Source organism: Nothobranchius furzeri, chromosome 5, assembly GCF_043380555.1.
Source record: "Nothobranchius furzeri strain GRZ-AD chromosome 5, NfurGRZ-RIMD1, whole genome shotgun sequence".
NCBI lineage: Eukaryota > Metazoa > Chordata > Actinopteri > Cyprinodontiformes > Nothobranchiidae > Nothobranchius > Nothobranchius furzeri.
The window spans coordinates 6174118-6192400 of record NC_091745.1 but is presented as its reverse complement, the minus strand read 5'-3'; the positions used below and the strand labels follow the sequence as shown (position 1 = coordinate 6192400).

General features: G+C 43.2%; 1 protein-coding gene across 3 annotated transcripts in view; it reads right to left on the bottom strand.

Annotated features, from left to right (window-relative positions):
- The window catches only part of slc1a9 (solute carrier family 1 member 9), an 81777-nt gene that overhangs the window by 29792 nt on the left and 33702 nt on the right, over positions 1-18283 (bottom strand). The window contains exon 1 of one of the 3 annotated variants that reach the window (XM_054740161.2): positions 5113-5223. The exons of the other annotated variants lie outside the window; for them this stretch is intronic. The gene's annotated coding sequence lies outside the window, so the exon portion shown is untranslated. Of the gene's footprint in view, positions 1-5112; positions 5224-18283 lie in introns of those variants that run through there. 3 annotated transcript variants of the gene reach the window in all.

The window sequence follows — 18283 nt, the reverse complement described above, 5'->3', positions numbered from 1 at the left end:
AGTTAACTAGTTTGGTTAACTCAGGCAAAGAAACAGGAGCAAAGCTATCTAGGATGATGGGCCTGGTTGGAGTCGGGAGAGGCAGCGATAAGGCTGAAGGAGAGATGCTAGATCTAACCTTATTGACTTTGTCCACAAAGAAAGACAGAAAGTTTTCACAGTCTGTAACCGAGTGGATGGAGGCTGTAGGAGTGGCAGGAGAGACGATGCTGCTGATGGTGTTAAACAGCACCTTGGGGTTCCCTTTGCTCTGGGACACCAGGTTGGAGAAATAGGAAACCCTGGTGTCTCTGACTGCAGAGTTAAAGGATGACAGAAGATCCTTTAGGTGTAGCAGATGGACGTGGAGATGGGTTTTCTTCCACAAACGCTCAATTTTTCTGCATTGGCGCTTCAGGCTGTGAAGGCTGTCATTAAACCAGGGAGTAGGGTTCACTGCAGGAACTGATCTGGTTCTGACAGGACAGATGTTGTCCAGAATGGAGAGGCAGTGCTCGTTAAACTGAGAAGTTAAAGGGACTTTACGGAGTTTTGAATTTTTATGCTCGTGATTGCCCCCTCAGGCCAAAAGCATCACGGCAGCTTCAATAGTAGGCTCGTGCACGAGGCGCGCATGCTGTAGTGCACACTCCTTAACGAAAATAACAGCTGAGACAGTCAGCTCCGTGTGTGTGGCCCCGAGGACAGAGGACAGGAGAACGCGCAGCTAATTAATTAAATAATTTGGTTATGTACCTTTCTCTTCAGCACAGCCGACATAAGTTTAAGATGGGTCAGTCCTCCTGCATGCTCAGATCATTCCATTCCCTTGCTTGAAAAATTGTTCCAAAATGAAAGTTGAACCCACAATTTTTAATCTATGAATTAAATGCCGTTCGGCGAGTCTCAAATAAAAATTTGGGCATCTTACTGTAAAAAAATATACTGTTAATGTAAAATAGAAACTCTAAATGAACTATGTTCACATCCAGAATCAAACCCAAGGTGAGCTACAAGGTGAGCTACACTCTACTAGCAATCACAGTATCTGTAACTTATATCCTTGATGACAGCTGAAACAATGTCAAACCAAAGAATAGTTTGGAGCGAAAATGGCTATTTTGTTGCTAATTTGTAGGAAATATCTAGAAGAAAGTAGCTAAGGGTCCTCAGAAATGTAGCTAGGTTCATCACTAGGTGTTAGGAACAGCGACAAAGTCGCTGAGTTGGCACTACCTCACTCTCTGCTGCTAAAGCTACTGATAGCAAACGCTACGGGCTATGCCTGTGTGTGAACGCACATGAAGCAGCCTGCTCGACCCGAGCATCTCTCCTTTTCTGTGATTTTACAGAAAAACAGGCAATCACAGTAAAAAGGCCAGGGCTCATTCTACAGGACCAGGGCATTGCAGGAGAATGTATGAAGAATAAATGTATTATTTCTATACATGTTTTGGCTGTCAAACTTCCATAATGCCCCTTTAAGGAATCTGGGTCGTTATCAGAAGAACAGGGTGGATCAAAAGCAGCAGAAAAATTGCTAGCTGTGCTCTCATTAAGAAAACGAGAACTAACCATACGGCGAGCAGGAGGTGGGGACGCAGAAACTGACAAGTTAAAGAAAATGAAATGGTGATCTGAAATATAAATGTCCTCAGGACAAACACTGTCAGCGTTTAGACCCATGGTAAAAACAAGGTCCAGAGTGAGCCCTCAGATGTGTGTGGGGCCAGAAACATGCTGGGTAAAGCCGAAGGAATCCATAAAGCTGGAGAAATTCATGGCAAAGAGATCGGAGGGATCATCAACGTGGATGTTAAAGTCACCAACAATCACCAGTCTGGACAGCTTCACAGTGGAGGATAGAAAGTCACTAAACTCCTGAAGGAAAGAACTGTTTGGACCAGGTGGACGATAAACCACAGCACAGTAGAACGGGTCCTTATGCCCGACTTTAATCAGCTGCAGTTCAAAGGAAGCAAAGTGACCAGAGGTCGTAGAGCTACATGGAAGATGGTCTCTGAAAACAACAGCTAGGCCTCCACCATGACCAGAACCCCGGGGCTGGCTAAGAAAAGAATAACCACTCGGGCAGAGTTCAATCAGACCAGAATAATCAGAAGTTTGCTGCCAAACTTCAGTCAGAAACAGATAATCCAGGTTTTTAGAGAGAATTAAATCATTGAGCAGGAAGGACTTATTGTTAACAGAGCAGGTATTTAATAGAGCCATGCTGAGTGAGGTGGAGGAATCAGAAACTACAGAAACAGCTGGAGTTAGTGGACGTAAATTAGCAGGGTTAGATCCACGGTGTTTATAAAAACCACTTATGGAGGGAACAGGAGGAGAAACCACTGAGGAATGAGGATAAACCGACCTTAAAAAACTTGGACGGATGAACCGCGCTGCAATGCTGCCTGGCAGGAATGCAGAAGTGGCGCTCAGGTCACCAAACAAAGGACAAGAAGCTAGAAGATCGCGCCGATGTTTACTCGATAAACCACGCTTTAAGAGAAGTCTCATTCTCATCTGGATTCCTGCTCGTTTACCTCTTTTCCTCCGACGTTTTCCCAGGACCGGACAAACATAGCCGGAGGCGGGCAGCTCGGGACCGTCGTTTGCCTCCAGGCCAGTGCGCCACTCAGGTAAACAAACAGGATGGTATGTCCTCGGTGCATCTTGGGCGATCGTGAACGAACGGAAGGACAAAAGAGTCTGGCGATCATAGGAGATGGTAGCAGGGACACTACTGAAGAGGATTGCAAACAAGAGCAAGGTGGAAAAGAGGAGGTTAGTGGAGGAAAGTTTGAAAAAGTGGCCGGTGACGGCGGCTAAGCCAAGCACAGGCGCCATCTTGTTGCCGACCGGAAGCGGAAATCCAAGAAGATTACCAATGTATGATGGTGCTTGTCCATGTAATTCCCTAAAGACTAGAACCAGGATCTTGAAATGAACCCTGAAGTTGACTAGCAGCCAGTGAAGCTGGAGGAGATGCGGTGTGATTTGGGTGTACTCTGACGACTAGATGAGAAGCTGAGCACAGGCATTTTGAACCACCTGTAAACGATCCAGGTTGCAGTTGTCTTAGCGTGAGGAGATAAAGGTGTGGATAACAACCTCAAATTCAGAGCATGACTACCTGAAGCTGCATGCAGCTTTATCTAGATAACTTAATAGGCAAGCTATGAATACATCTGGATACTACAAAGTGAGTAACTGGTAAATATATATATATATATATATATATATATATATATATATATATATATATATATATGGCCTAGTGGTAGAGTGTCCGCCCTGAGACTGGGAGATCAGGGTTCAATTCCTGGTCGGGTCATACCACAGACTTGGATAAAAATGGGATCCAATGCCTCCCTGCTTGACACTCAGCATTACGGGGTTGGATTGGGGGGTTAAACCACCAAATGGTTCCCGAGCGCGGCTGTGTCTGCAGCTCACCGCTCCCCCATTGTGGGTAATGTTCTCTTGCGTTTGTGAGGGTTTTGTCTCCCTTTAAGTTTCATTAGAAACAATGCTGAATTTTGGTTTGTGTTAACTGGATATTTTCTGTATTTGACCAGTTTTTTTTTAACGGCAACAGAAAAATCTGAAGGCGCCACTCACGAGTTACAACAAGGCCAAACATCCAAACTTATTTTAATATTGACAAAAAAAAACACAGCTAAGCATCATTTTACCTGCAGTTATTTACTAGTGAAGAAAAACTTTACTTTCATGAGCAAAAAATAAAAAAAACAAAACAAAAAAAAATAAACAACCAAAAGAACCCCTAAAAATCATTTAAAGAATCAGGAAAGAAGGAAGTAATAGTTCTGAATTTACATATGGAATTTTGTGTTTTCATCAAATTTAGCTTGTATTATATTTAAAATGTCTTCAGCTTTATTTATTTTATGAGAAGTTTTTTTGTTTCATTGATTGGAAAAAAAAGTCATAACACAACATAATTACTAAAAATGTTTTCTATTAATGTCCTTCAAAGAACATTAAACTTAAAACTAAAGTGGAATAGAAGAGAAAATGCATTTATTGTCCCTCAACAGAGAAATGTTGTTGTAAAAGCAGCAAAGTAGATTCAGCAAATGAGACTGTCTACATGGATAAGAAGTTGTAAGTCTCCTTTCTGCAAACCATTTTCCTTGACTTACTCTGTTTACTCTTCAATTAAAAAAAAACAGGGTTCTTTGTGCATCTCCAACAAACACTTGAAATAATTTTAGTGTGCAAAACAATTTTTCACTAATTAGCTCATAAAATAGGTGGACTGTTTAAGGTATAAATTTCATGATGAATAGGACCAACATATCTGCACTAAATTTCATATGTACACCTGATATTTATAAAATCATCCAAGCTACAATTCCTTGTAATACTGAAAATATTTAGTTAGAAAACAAATAAAGGTTGATTGGTCATGACATCTGTGGTTTAATCCATGGACATCATGGATCTCTGCTCCAGATTTTACTGAATTGTGGTTGAGATATTTCACAAATAACAGGATTATCGTACAGGTGTTAGATGAAATTCTGGGCAAGGAGGCGCCATCAACTGTAAACCTTAGACGTGATTATCTGTCCACAAGTGGCAGACTGACACGACTGACGCTGATTCTAAAACGGATTAGCTGTACATCCCAGAATACTCTGTGTAAATGCTGATAAACTGTGTGATTAAGATGCTGACTGCAAAAACATGGAGCCCTTAACCAACACAAACTCCTCTTAGTTTAACATCTGTAGACTAAAAAGTCTCACAACCTTTATCTAATGAGCAGAATACAGGAACTGTTATGAAATCAATAGAAAATAAAAATAATATGAACTTTGGTTAAAAAAAACACAACAAAACACTTCTGTTTTCCAACAACTAAACATGTCTTCATCTCAGAGAGATTTCAGTCCATTCCGCACCTGTAAACATGAATCATATGTAAACACATCTGGGGAGCTACGCTGTTATGCCAAATACTCATTTCTACTATGGATGTCACGTCCTAACAGTTTGACTCACAATCAGACGTAGTTATAATCCATCATCTAAGTGGATGGCATTGTGTGAAGCAGAAGCACATCCAGGTAAAGCACAGAGCAATAAAAGCTCACCTACTGGTTTATCTCCCGTTATGGTTTCATCTCATCTTCTGCATTCTGCAGCCATATCTCTACTCTCCACATGACAAAAGAGTTGCTGGTCCGAGCACATAAAGCTGGAATGCCAGTGTGGTCAGAAACTACGTATATTAGGGACGGAGAACATCCTGCCAAGTTTCAGTCGCAGAAACGTAATCCTCGGTGAATGGAGTTACGAGGAGAGGAGGGGGAGGAGGGGCAGTCGGAGGACCCACTGTTAAATTCATCACAAATCCTCTTTCCAATCTTTACATCATTCTCAGCATGAACAATGTTCGGTGATGTCATTTGGCCACATGGTTATATTTACACAAATCTGAGCAGGATAAGAAGGGAGAAGTCTGTTACCATGAAAATAACCTTCAGATGAGAGAAGCCAGATTGGACAAATACAATCTGAGCAAATATACAAAAGGTGATAACACCAGAGAGGTTGTTCTCGCAAAAACGAACACTACAGAACAAGAATAATCCACAAAGAACGTCAGTAACAGCTAAAAACGAAACCTTTGTTTAACAATAAGGGTCCTGATATAATAAAGTTATAGCACGCATCCCGCAGAAGGGTCTTCCTTCCCCAACAGACAGATTATTTTGTGTTAGAGCTGCCTCAAGACACTCAGAGAATACATTGCTTGTCCTGTTGCTCTACTTAAAGGTGCAACACTATTTGACTTATTGAGATTTTTCATTTTACAAGAAAAATCCCAAACAAGAAGAGCAAAGGAACAGATCAGAGAAAAGACATACCCAACAGCCTAATAAAAAAGGCTGGTTCTGTTCTGGGGACGACTGTGGAACCGCTGGAGGAGATGATGCAGAGAAGGATTCTCCAGAGAATCAAGAAAATGATGGACAACCCTGAGCATTCTCTTCACAAGACTGTCCGACAACGGAAGAGTGTCTTCAGTCAGAGGCTTGTTCAGCTTTGCTGCAACACTGACCGCTACTGGAGATCCTTCCTGCCAACAGCCATTGTAATATACAACAACTCTTTGATGACTTGATTATTATTATTATTCTGAACTACTACAGCAATCAATTTCCCTCTGGGATTAATAAAGTATTTTTGAATTTCATTGAATTGAATTGAATGAAATTCATAATTACTATAATTAGGTTTAGAATTTTGTCCTAAGATTAGACTAATTTTACAATTGACAAAGAGGATGCTTTTACTTTGAAAGGAAAGAAGGATTGACTCCCTGTGTGAGCTTTTAGAAAAAGGATGAAAGCTGTGAAACAAGGGTATGCAAAATAAAAATAAAATGTTTCAAATGGGCTGAAAGGAAATGAACTGTCGGCTTTGCTGGGTGAAGCGTGGTGGGAGACAAGGATGATGGTGTATAGCGCCTTTCAGAGTCATAGGACTCCAAAGCACTTTATGGGCCATTCCCATTTGTACCTGGTCGGCCCGGCCCGGATAGCATAGCTTGTTTACATATCTGGGTGGCCTGGTATTTTTCCGGGTGCACCAAGGCTCATTCTCAGCCCTCTTCTCGAGGGGTCTGCTTCAGGCCGACCAGGCCCAACACGCCCTTGTCTCCACCGATTGGTCAAGTGATGCGTTACCCTCCCCTTAAATCGAATCTTCTGATTGGCCTTGCAGTGTTTACATTTAGTATGAGTAGTGATGTCACAGAATCGCGACAAACTCAGTCTTCAGCATCGCCATTTCTTGCTTGTGTTCTCCAGCATCGACATGTCTTCTCCCTGCTTGCAGACCTCAGCTTCGAATCCCTGGAGCAATAAGGAGGTTAAAATCTTCCTCTCTTTGCTCGCTGATGACAGAATCCAGCGCAAACTGGACGGTTCTGTGCGAAACGAAAAGGACTTTCAGGGACTTGCACAAGCAATGTCCACCAATGGCTACGAACGCACCTCCAAGCAGTGCCCTGAAAAATTAAAAAAAACTTAAAGCTGAGTACAGGTCCGTCAAGGACCACAACAGCAGGAGTGGGGCAGACCGGCGGCACTGGAAATGGTTTGCCGACATGGATGCCATTTATGGTGAGAGGCCTGTGAGCCACTCCAGCTTACACTGGCCCTCAGGACAATGGTGAGTGAGCACTTATCATAATAATTAATAATATGACCTCCCGTTTGTGCTACACAGTACTATAGTGCGGACAAAATGGTAGCGCTGATATGCGAACAAAAGGCTAGGCTAACTCCAGGCTAGTTGTGGTATGCCTACTTGTGGCCTAGCTTGCCCATTAACGTCTTCGGTTAGTTATTTAACCCAATTTGTGTTTGTGCATATTAAGTTATTTATTGTTTTCTCTTTGTAAAAGAGATAACTCTGGAACTGTGCGCCGATGAGAGCCAGGACGTGCCCGACACTGGGGACATGCACGCTGGGCCCTCATCTGGCGACTGCGGCCGTAGCTGCAGCCCAAGCGTCTCAGCGTCATCGATGGACAACAAACCACGTTACGGTGAGTTCATTTGCAACAACAACATCAAAATATGACAAGCACGTGTAATTACATTTACATCGTTTTGGCGTTCATTCAGGAAAAAGGAGGAGGGGGAGTAGCATCGCATCACCGTTGTTGGAGACGCTGGTGGAGAGTGACGTAGGGTTCCTTTCCTTGAGACTGCGAGGAAGATGAACTGTTTAATGGAGCAGCACACTGAGTCAGAGATGGAAGACAGATGCCTGCAGAAGGATGAGAGACTTGAGGGATGAGAGACAAGAGGAGAGGATAGAACAGCGGGAATTCAACCAAGCTTTCTTGGATGTGCTGCGTAGTTTGGTGTCTGCGGTCGAAAAATCTACTAAATAAATGACCTGAATGTTTTTTGTTTGTTTTTTTAAAATAGAGGTGCAATAAAGTGTTTGATAATGCAACGTGTAATGATATCACTGTGTCCATTTCACAGAATGTGAAGTGGAAGGGTCCAATTATAGTTTCAATATAAAAATATATGTGCTAAAATAACATAAACCAGCCTTTGATATTTGCTTTATTCAACTTTGAGATTTATATAGGAATAAATACCAGGTAGGTGTCATTGTAGACAAGATTAGGTTATATGTCAGCAGGAGGGTAGAGAAGGATCAGAAGCTCAAATGTGCACTCCACACTTGGCTAATAAGAACTTTTGTCAGTCAGGCATCAATGTAAACAAGAGTCCAAATATTTATTTGCACTTGCCTTAATAACCAGACTTGAGACATATGGCGAAGCCTTGGATGTGCATAAAAACAATTTCTCAAGTCAACTTTATCTAGCTGATCTGCATTAATTTGGACATGATGTCCATATAATTTATTTGGATTTAAAAGATGGTAGTTTTATTTTTTTATTCTTTTTGTCAGCAGGCGTGTTTAGAAGGATCAGAAGCTCAAATGTGTACAGTCCACACTTGACTTAAAACAAACTCATGAAATATATTTGCTCATGTTTACAATTTTTAGGTGGTGGTGCATAAAAGAAAGTTCAAAGGTCAAACATTTTCTGAGTGGATAAAACTTTATTTGAGCAAAACATAAAGTCGGATGTACTCCAATCACTACTGCCCCAGCAGGTGCATCATCAAAGCATCACACTTTGCTGTCCCTCCCACATCTCCTGTGTTTTGTGGCGGTGGTGGTGCAGCCACAGGTTCAGGGTATTCCATTTCAGTTGTCCACACATTGTCATAATTCTCCCCATGGCTCTCACACAGATTCTGCAGGGCACAGCAGGTCAGAATCATGGAACGCACCAGACTGACATCACAGTCATTCCTTTTAAGTAGGCAGCGCCACCTTCCCTTCAGCCTACCAAAGGCATTTTCAACCACCACACGTGCCCGGCTGAACTTCTTGTTAAAAAGAAGTTGCTGCTCTGTCAGTCGCCCAGTTTCTGTGAATGGTTTCAGAAGCCAGTCACATCGGGTAAGCAGAGTCACCCAGGATGCAGTATCCAAAGTCAACGTCAGCAATTTGGATTGAATGGTCAGGGAAGAGATTTCCACGGCTTGCCAAATCCCAGATGGAGGAAAGTGGCAGTTCCCTCGCATCATGCATGCTCCCTGTAAGCCCTGCAAAAATTTTCCAAAACAGCCCCTTTCCATCAGCCACAGCTTGCCACCCTTTCCGGTTGAAATAATCTGTGTGAAAGTTTCTGGGTGCTAAGATGGGGATGTGTGAGCCATCAATAGCACCCACACACTGTGGCAACCCCCACCTGCTCTCAAAATAGGATGCTATCTCCCGAAATTTACTCTCATTGGGTAAATGAATCAGTTCTGGCAACTCGGAATTGTGTGTACTGAAACTCTAATTTCCCTCTGGGATTAATAAAGTATCTTTGAATTGAATTGAACAACAATGCTTCTGCAGCAGCACAAAAGTCCTTGACACACTTGGCAACAGTTGAGATGCCAACACCAAACAAAACACAGATGGGTCTGTAATCTGAACCTTTAGCAAATTTCCATAACGCAATAGCCACAATCTTCCTCAGAGGCACACACTCACGGAAGAAAGTGTCTTTTCGCTGCAATGCTGGCCGTGGTTTGTTGCACAAGAAAATTAACATCTCCTCGGACATTCTGAAGTGCTTCAACCACTGCCCTTCCGTATAACGATGCACATATTTATCCCACCAGTCAGAGGATTGGCTGAGTGACCAGACTGCGCGTCTGCAGCTGGAGCCTTCCAAAATAGCCATCTAAAACAAATGAAACGTATTTTATTAATTTGAAGTGTATTAAACACGCACCGTGCGTGACGCTCGTTAGAATTTGAATTTTAGCAATTACCAGGATGCATCGTCTGCGTTGTCGTAATCGCAGCAATGTGTTGTACTGCTTCAGAATGGCTTCCAGCATGACTCGGCATCGCTTTGCAGATTTAACCCTCCTCTCATCCCTCCTCAGCTGGCGAAGCCGACGCCTTTCGGCCAGTCTAGCGCGGAGTCTGGCCCCCAAAAAGAGCCACAAGCGCAGATCCATGAAAAATAACACCACAAAATTCTCCATTGTTTACAACCCTACACACATATAAACACAGGGCGGCTCAAATGGTCGCTGATATACGACATCACTGACATGTTCGCGCCAACTTCTCCCGCCAATTTCTGGGGACCGCCCGCATGCTCAGTCACGTCCGCATTCCAGAGCAAGGACGTGAGGAAAGTGAGGAATCACTCAGGCCGGGCTGGGGCTGGCTGGGGATGCCCGGACCATGCGGAGCAGGTACACATGGGAATGGCCCATTACACTACAGTGTATCATTCATCCATTCACACACACATTCACACACTGGTGGTGATGAGCTACGCTGTAGCCACAGCTGCCCTGGGGCACACTGACACAGGCAAGGCTGACAAGCACAGGCGCCAACGGTCCCTCCGACCACCACCAGCAGGCAAGGTGGGTTAAGTGTCTTGCCCATGGACACAACAGCGGAATTCTCTGTAGAGAGCAGCCGCCCAGTCCTCGGTATGCCCGGTTAGGAGGGAGGTCAGCAGAGCCACCCTGGGAACAGCTAAGGTATACAGGTGCTGGCCAGTAAATTAGAATATCATCAAAAGGTTGAAAATATTTCAGTAATTCCATTCAAAACGTGAAACTTGTACATTATATTCATGCAATGCACACAGACCAATGTATTTCTGATGTTTATTACGTTTAATTTTGATATTTATAGGTGACAACCAATGAAAACATCAAATCTGGTATCTCAGAAAATTAGAATATTCTAAAGGCCAATGAAAAAATGTTTGTTTCTCTAATGTTGGCCAACTGAAAAGAATGAACATGAAAAGAATGTGCATGTATAGCACTCAATACTTAGTCGGGGCTCCTTTTGCCTCAATAACTGCAGTAATGCGGCGTGGCATGGACTCGATCAGTCTGTGGCACTGCTCAGGTGTTATGAGAGCCCAGGCTGCTCTGATAGTCGTCTTCAGCTCCTCTGCATTGTTGGGTCTAGCGTATTGCATCCTCCGCTTCACAATACCCCATAGATTTTCTATGGGGTTAAGGTCAGGCGAGTTTGCTGGCCAATCAAGGACAGGGATACCATGGTCCTTGAACCAGGTGCTGGTGGTTTTGGCACTGTGTGCAGGTGCCAAGTCCTGTTGAAAGGTGAAGTCTGCATCCCCATAAAGTTGGTCAGCAGCAGGAAGCATGAAGTGCTCTAAAACTTCCTGGTAGACGGCTGCATTGACCCTGGACCTCAGGAAACAGAGTGGGCCAACACCGGCAGATGACATGGCACCCCACACCATCACTGACGGTGGAAACTTTACACTGGACCTCATGCAACGTGGATTCTGTGCTTCTCCGCTCTTCCTCCAGACTCTGGGTCCTTGATTTCCAAAGGAAATGCAGAACTTGCTTTCATCAGAAAACATAACTTTGGACCACTCAGCATCAGTCCAGTCCTTTTTGTCCTTGGCCCAGGCGAGACGCTTCTTGCGCTGTTTCATGTTCAAGAGTGGCTTGACACACGGAATGCGACACCTGAATCCCATGTCTTTCATGAGTCTCCTCGTGGTGGTTCTTGAAGCGCTGACTCCAGCTGCAGTCCACTCTTTGTGGATCTCCCCCACATTTTTGAATGGGTTTGTCGTCACAATTCTCTGCAGGGTGCGGTTATCCCTAGAGCTTGTACACTTTTTTCTACCACATTTTTTCCGTCCCTTCGCCTGTCTGTTAATGTGCTTGGACACAGAGCTCTGCGAACAGCCAGCTTCTTTAGCAATCACCTTTTGTGTCTTGCCCTCCTTGTGCAAGGTGTCAATGATTGTCTTTTGGACAGCTGTTAAGTCAGAAGTCTTCCCCATGATTGTGGTGCCTTCAAAACAAGACTGAGGGACCTTTTAAAGGCCTTTGCAGGTGTTTTGAGTAAATCAGCTGATTAGAGTGGCAGCAGGTGTCTTCTATATTCAGCCTTTTCAGAATATTCTAATTTTTTGAGATACCAAATTTGGAGTTTTCATTAGTTGTCACTTATGAATATCAAATTTAAATGTAATGAACATTGGAAATACATTGGTCTGTGTGCATTGCATGAATATAATGTACAAGTTTCACGTTTTGAATGGAATTACTGAAATATTTTCAACCTTTTGATGATATTCTAATTTACTGGCCAGCACCTGTATGTAGCGGGGTGGCATTCAAATATCATATCCAGGGTGGCAAACACACCACCAGGTTTTCCGTCCAGCCCATCCCATTTGTCAAGTAGAGAGATTCTGGCTCCTGGGGTGGAGGCAGGGCGTAGCTGGAGGCTATGGACTAGATTGGCCTGTCTGATGTGGGCCTCCGAGATTGCCTCATACTTAGGTTTGACCTGGTTGACCACTGTTTGGAGACGGACCACTTTCGTTCTGAGGGATGCTATCTTGCTCGCATGTTGCTGGTTGAGCCTGATGGGTTCCTGATAGGAACACACCAACGCTTGCCAGAGATGAGTGATGATAAAAGTCTAAATGCAAACCAGGGCCGGAGTGGGACACATTTTCAGCCCTGGAGTTTCAGACCCCAGACCGGCCCACTTAACGAATTATTATTAAAATCATGTTAGAACTTTATATGTATAGTCTACAAAAGCACACTACTCGGTAAAGCCTTGTAATTCAGTGCAATAAAGAGTTGCTTTACAATGTAGGTTTATTTGAACATCAGTGCACATCTCCAACATTGTTCTTTACAACACATTCTCTAACAATATAACAATCTACCTTCTGTTCAAACAGCTGTTCTGAGATTTTCAAACCTTTAAAATGAAATGACTCAGCACTCCCTTTCACACTTTTTCCAGTTTCCCTATACTCACCTGCACACAATTAAAATAATCATCTGTAAAGCTTTAGCACATTTGATATGGAAAACACATTTTTTGTAACCAATTAAAATATTTTCTATGGCAAAATATGCAGGCTTATTTCATTTTACTTTCATTCTAATAGCGATCTGTTGTGGGCTTTGTGCATTTACTAATAAAAATACATCAGGTCACTACTATTATTTGGACATTAAAATTATTATAATGAAACTGATGTTTGCGCATGAGTTGGCTCACCTTCTATCCCAACAGGAGCAATACCCTCACTGCTGGCTCCTGGCTCTTCTGACACTACATTGTGTGAAAATTGTCACAATTCAGCATTCATTTTCCTTTTTTACACGCTTTCTGATCAATGCTGAATCATCTAGCATTTTAGAACACTTTCATATAGAGCCAGGATAGTTTTCATCATATAAATTTTAATAATATTCAGTTCACTGACTCAATAAGTAATCCTACCTGTACATGCCCGCTCTGGAATTGTGGGCTTCTGCCTGGTGCTTATTAGGCCTACTGGATCTTGTGGGCTACAAGACAGTTTGGTGGCATCAGTCACATCATACTGTTAACTATATTACATAACGTTATGTCTTGACGCCATATAATTCATTATTGATGCTTAATTAACTAGAATGGTGATTTGCAGCCGGTAAAGTTTAACATCTTGACTTGCCTTACCCGTTTTATCTTCATTTGAAGTTAAAGACCGCAAGCTTGTTTGAGAAAAAAAGGTGCTCATTTTTGCACATTTAGCTGCATCTGTTTCCAGCGCTTTCCTCTTTTTAATTCTTGCCTTCTCCGCGCCACCCTTGCTCTTTCTACTTTCCATATTTCCGTCAACTGCGTGGTCACGTGGTGCGCACAGGCGCATATAGGGGAAAAAGAAAAAAAAACGAGCTGCAGCCTGCAGGTAGAGACAGCCGGGAGGAGCGTAGGAGATCAGCCCGGCGGCCTCAGTGCCATGACTGAACACCGGCACCAAAAAATAAAAATAAAATGATAAAAAACAAAAACGAGAGCACCGGCCCATGCGGCCCAAACATCGCGCGGCCCACCGGGAATTATCCAGACCCTCCCGATTAGCCACTCCGGGCCTGATGCAAACACAACATCAAACGTCTACAACAAGAATTTATAAAGTACAAGGAACATTAATCTGAACTCCTTCAGATGTGTAATACCTTTACAATGCATGACATTCCAAACAATTTGTCACCATACGGCCATGTCCTTAAGACACATCTTAATATCACCAGTTTCCAGGACGACTGCTGCAGTAAAAGTATGGGTTAATCTCCCAGAAGAGCTAGCTTTGATCATTGTAAGTGAGCCCAAACTGCACGTACCACCAGAGCCCGACTTGCTCCAGTCTCACTGTCACAAACTCACAACATCCCCGTCTCCCTGACCAATTCAGGCATTCATGTTTTTAGTGAAAAATCAGCCTCAAACCTATTATTTACAGTAGAGTTACAGTATATATGCTTAACCAATACAACATTTCATATTTGCTGTATCTTGATTTTCTTGAGCCAAATGCAGAAAGAAGACAGGTTTGGTATTTGTTTTTTAACGTTAAAATAACAGAAATCTATTTAAATATTTACCAAAACAAGCTGAATCCAGACTGTAGTAAACTAGTCAATTTGCCTCTAAATCTTCATTTTCTATTGCTGTCAAAAAATGCTGTTGGCCGAACCTCCAGACAAATAAACAATATAATTGTAAATCAATTAACTGTAGAGTTAACAGAGGAGTTCCTTCTAAATGTCTGTATGGGTTCTATTAATATACTGCATGTTGCAATACATCTGCATTCATGTGGATTTGTATCGACAGGTGTGTTCGGGTGTCTGTGTGTCTCAGAGGATTATTTCCAGCAGTTGATTGTTTGGCGTGAGCTTTGCGAAGGGATCGAGAAATAATCCTCACCCCGCCTCTTGGCTAAACTCATTTACCATCAGGGGAGGAGGACGGTCAGTGTGGCACCGCAATGCTGCACTACAACGCTCTGCAGGACACGTCTAAATAAGTATCAGTGAGCAGAATTAGAAAGTAAAATTATGAACCAGTAATCTCAGTAGATGTATTTTTTAAATCTTGAGACCAAAACATTAGACATTTTTGTGTGTTACAACAGAACAACAACTAATTTTCATTATTGTTAAGACAGCGTTTTTTTCATATTTAATGAGGTTAAAATTTAACGTGTCAAAGATGGGAAAACAGCAAAAACAACAAAAACCTTTAGGTCTTTCAACCCCATATTACACATGTCATAACTAATTCATATATTTAGGGATGTCTGATATTACCATACCATACCACTTTATTTGTAGAGCGCTTTTAACACGGCATTACAACCGACCAAAGCGCTGCACATAAAAAGAAATAAATAAATAACACAAGCTATATCATATGAAGTAAAAAAGATAAAAGAGTTAAAAGAACAACAAACTAAAACCAACAAAACAAGTAACACCAGAATATAAAAACACTAATTTAAAGTCAAATATTAAAATAGAATCGATATTATTGGTCTACTGGAAGGTGGTCCCGGCACTAAACCAACTTTTACATACCATACACTTTTTAAACATTGACCTCTTCAGCTACTTTTCAAAATATGACAGATCTGAAGTAAAGGTTTTGAGATTATTTAGTTTATTTGGCACAACTTGTAAAGTAGACATTTGCCGTGTAGTGAACGTCTGCAGCATATAGACCCGTTGCATGTTATTGATTACATCTGAGAATCTGCGCAAATCCACACTAGTTGGAGGGCAAGAACGTCGTCTCCCGCCATTATCCAGAGCTGTATCTCCGCAATTTAAGCTAACAAAATAAAACCTAGAGATTTAGATATCATTACTTTAGATTATCTAACACATCTGTAACGTCACGAATGGCCTGATTTTGAGATCCCACAGGTCAAATGCACAGCCAGGTCAACTTACCCTGGCTGTAACACATCCTACAGTATATTTTCCCCTCACAGGAGTCTGGGAGTCTACACGTAGTCTCTTTAATCAGAGCCTACTTCCTCACACCAGCTGGACTGCAGAGATAATGAACCATAAACAATAACATTTTGTCCTCCAAGGTCCATCAAAGAGGAACTCTTTTAAATGAACTCTGTTATTCCAAGAAGAAGAAAGAAGATTTTATAATTAAAGATAATCATTAAAAATTGCCATTTATAATTATAAATAATGAAATGTTTCATTAATATGTGCTCAATGATTGTTTTAGTATGTTTACTTGACGAGGTCATATCATTTGCTCTCACAAGTAAGGTTAAGTTAACGTATGAGACAAAAGTTAACCTTTTGCCTAGATTCGGAGTCTCCATCACAGAGGCTGTGCCTCTGAGATGCTTGGTAACCCTCAAACGTGCCAACTTCTGGCTGGCTAATCAGTCCATTGAAACTAGTTTTACACTGGTTTTTCCCTGAGTTCAACTTCAGACAAAACAGTTCGAATAGTTCAACAGTTCGAGGGTTCTAGAGAGAGCTTCAGAACAGCCATCTTTAGCACCTCTTAATCCAGCAAGGAGTTTGACATGTCGTCAAACTCTTTTTAAACCTTTTTCGCACCCGCGAAGCTGAACCAACAAGATAGTTTCCTGCAGAACAAAGCTGACTCAAAACTCCTTCAGAGTTATTTTTAAGATGCTTCGTTTCATCTATCGTTGTGACCCAGGGAGACATCCCAGGACTGATTTGGGCGCATCAAGGTTTTTCTACAAGCCAGGTGCAGTGGGGTCGTTGATCCTGGGATATCTTGGATCCAACAGGGAATTTCCAGAACGGGTGAGGTAGACACAGTGAGATAGCATCTGCACGTGGTTCTGATAATAACATCTTTCTAGCTTATTTGCAAACCAAATTATTTCCATCCAGAACTCAGCTCTGAGAAACGGAGGTTCTGAATATATTATATTCACACATAGGAGCAAAGATGTAGAACCAGGCCTCATCACCCATGTTGAGTTCAGAATGTGAGGCCTTCTGATCGCTGATCGGTGAAGGGTGAGACAAAGAGTGGGGGACATATCCGGGGGACGAGAGGGTAGCTTCCCTGCGCCTTCGGGTCAGGGAACGGGTCCTGACTGTTGTTTGTGCTTATGGGCCAAATATCAGTTCAGAGGACCCACCTTTTTCGGAGTCCCTGGGACGAGTGCTAGATAGTGCTCCATCAGGGGACTCCATTGTCCTGCTGGGGGAATGCTCACGTGGGCAATGACAGCATGACCTGGAGGGATGTGATTGGGAGGAACGGCCCACCTGATCTGAACTCAAGCGGTGTTTTGTTATTGGACTTCTGTGCAAGCCATAGTTTGGCCATAACGAACACCATGTTCGAACATAAGGATGCCCATCAGTACACTTGGTACCAGGGCAGCCTAGGTCGCAGGTCGATGATAGACTTTGTAGTCGTATCATCTGACCTGCAACCTTATGTTTTGGACACCTGAGTGAATAGAGGAGCGGAGCTGTCAACTGATCACCACCTGGTGGTGAGTTGAATCAGATGGCAGGGGAAGATGCCACGTAGACCTGGCAGACCCAAATGCATAGTAAGGGTCTGCTGGGAACGCCTGGCAGAAGAACCTGTCAAGATGGTCTTCAACTCCCACCTCCGGCAGAGCTTTGACCGCGTCCCGAGAGCAGTGGGGGACATTGACTCCGAGTGGGCCTTGTTCCACTCTGCGATTGTTGAAGCGGCTGTTGCAAGGTGGTCGGTGGCAACCCCCGTACCCGCTGGTGGACACCAGAAGTTCGGGGAGCCATCAAGCTGAAGAAGGAGGCTTACAGGGTGTGGCTGGTCTATGGGTCTCCGGAGGCAGCAGATAGGTACCGGATAGCCAAGCGGGGTGCAGCAGTGGCAGTTGCCGAGGCAAAATCTCGGGCGTGGGAGGAGTTTGGTGAGGCAGACTATCGATTGGCTCCAAAGAAGTCCTGGCAAAGTGCCCGGTGCCTCAGGAGAGGAAGGCAGCAACTCGCTCACACTGTTTACAGTGGGGATGGGGAGTTGCTGACGTCAACTGGGGCTATAGTTGGACAGTGGAAGGAGTATTTTGAGGAGCTCCTCAATCCCACCTATGCGCATTCCGAGGAGGAACCAGAGCTGGGAGACCTGGGGATGGACTGTCCAATCTCGGGGGTAGAAGTTGCTGAGGTAGTCAAACAACTACACAGCGGCAGAGCCCCGGGGGCGGATGAGATTTGTCCTGGGTATCTCAAGGCTATGGATGTTGTAGGGCTGTTGTGGTTGACACGTCTCTGCAACATTGCATGGTCATCGGGGGCAGTTCCTGTGCAGTGGCAGACCGGGGTGGTGGTCCCCATTT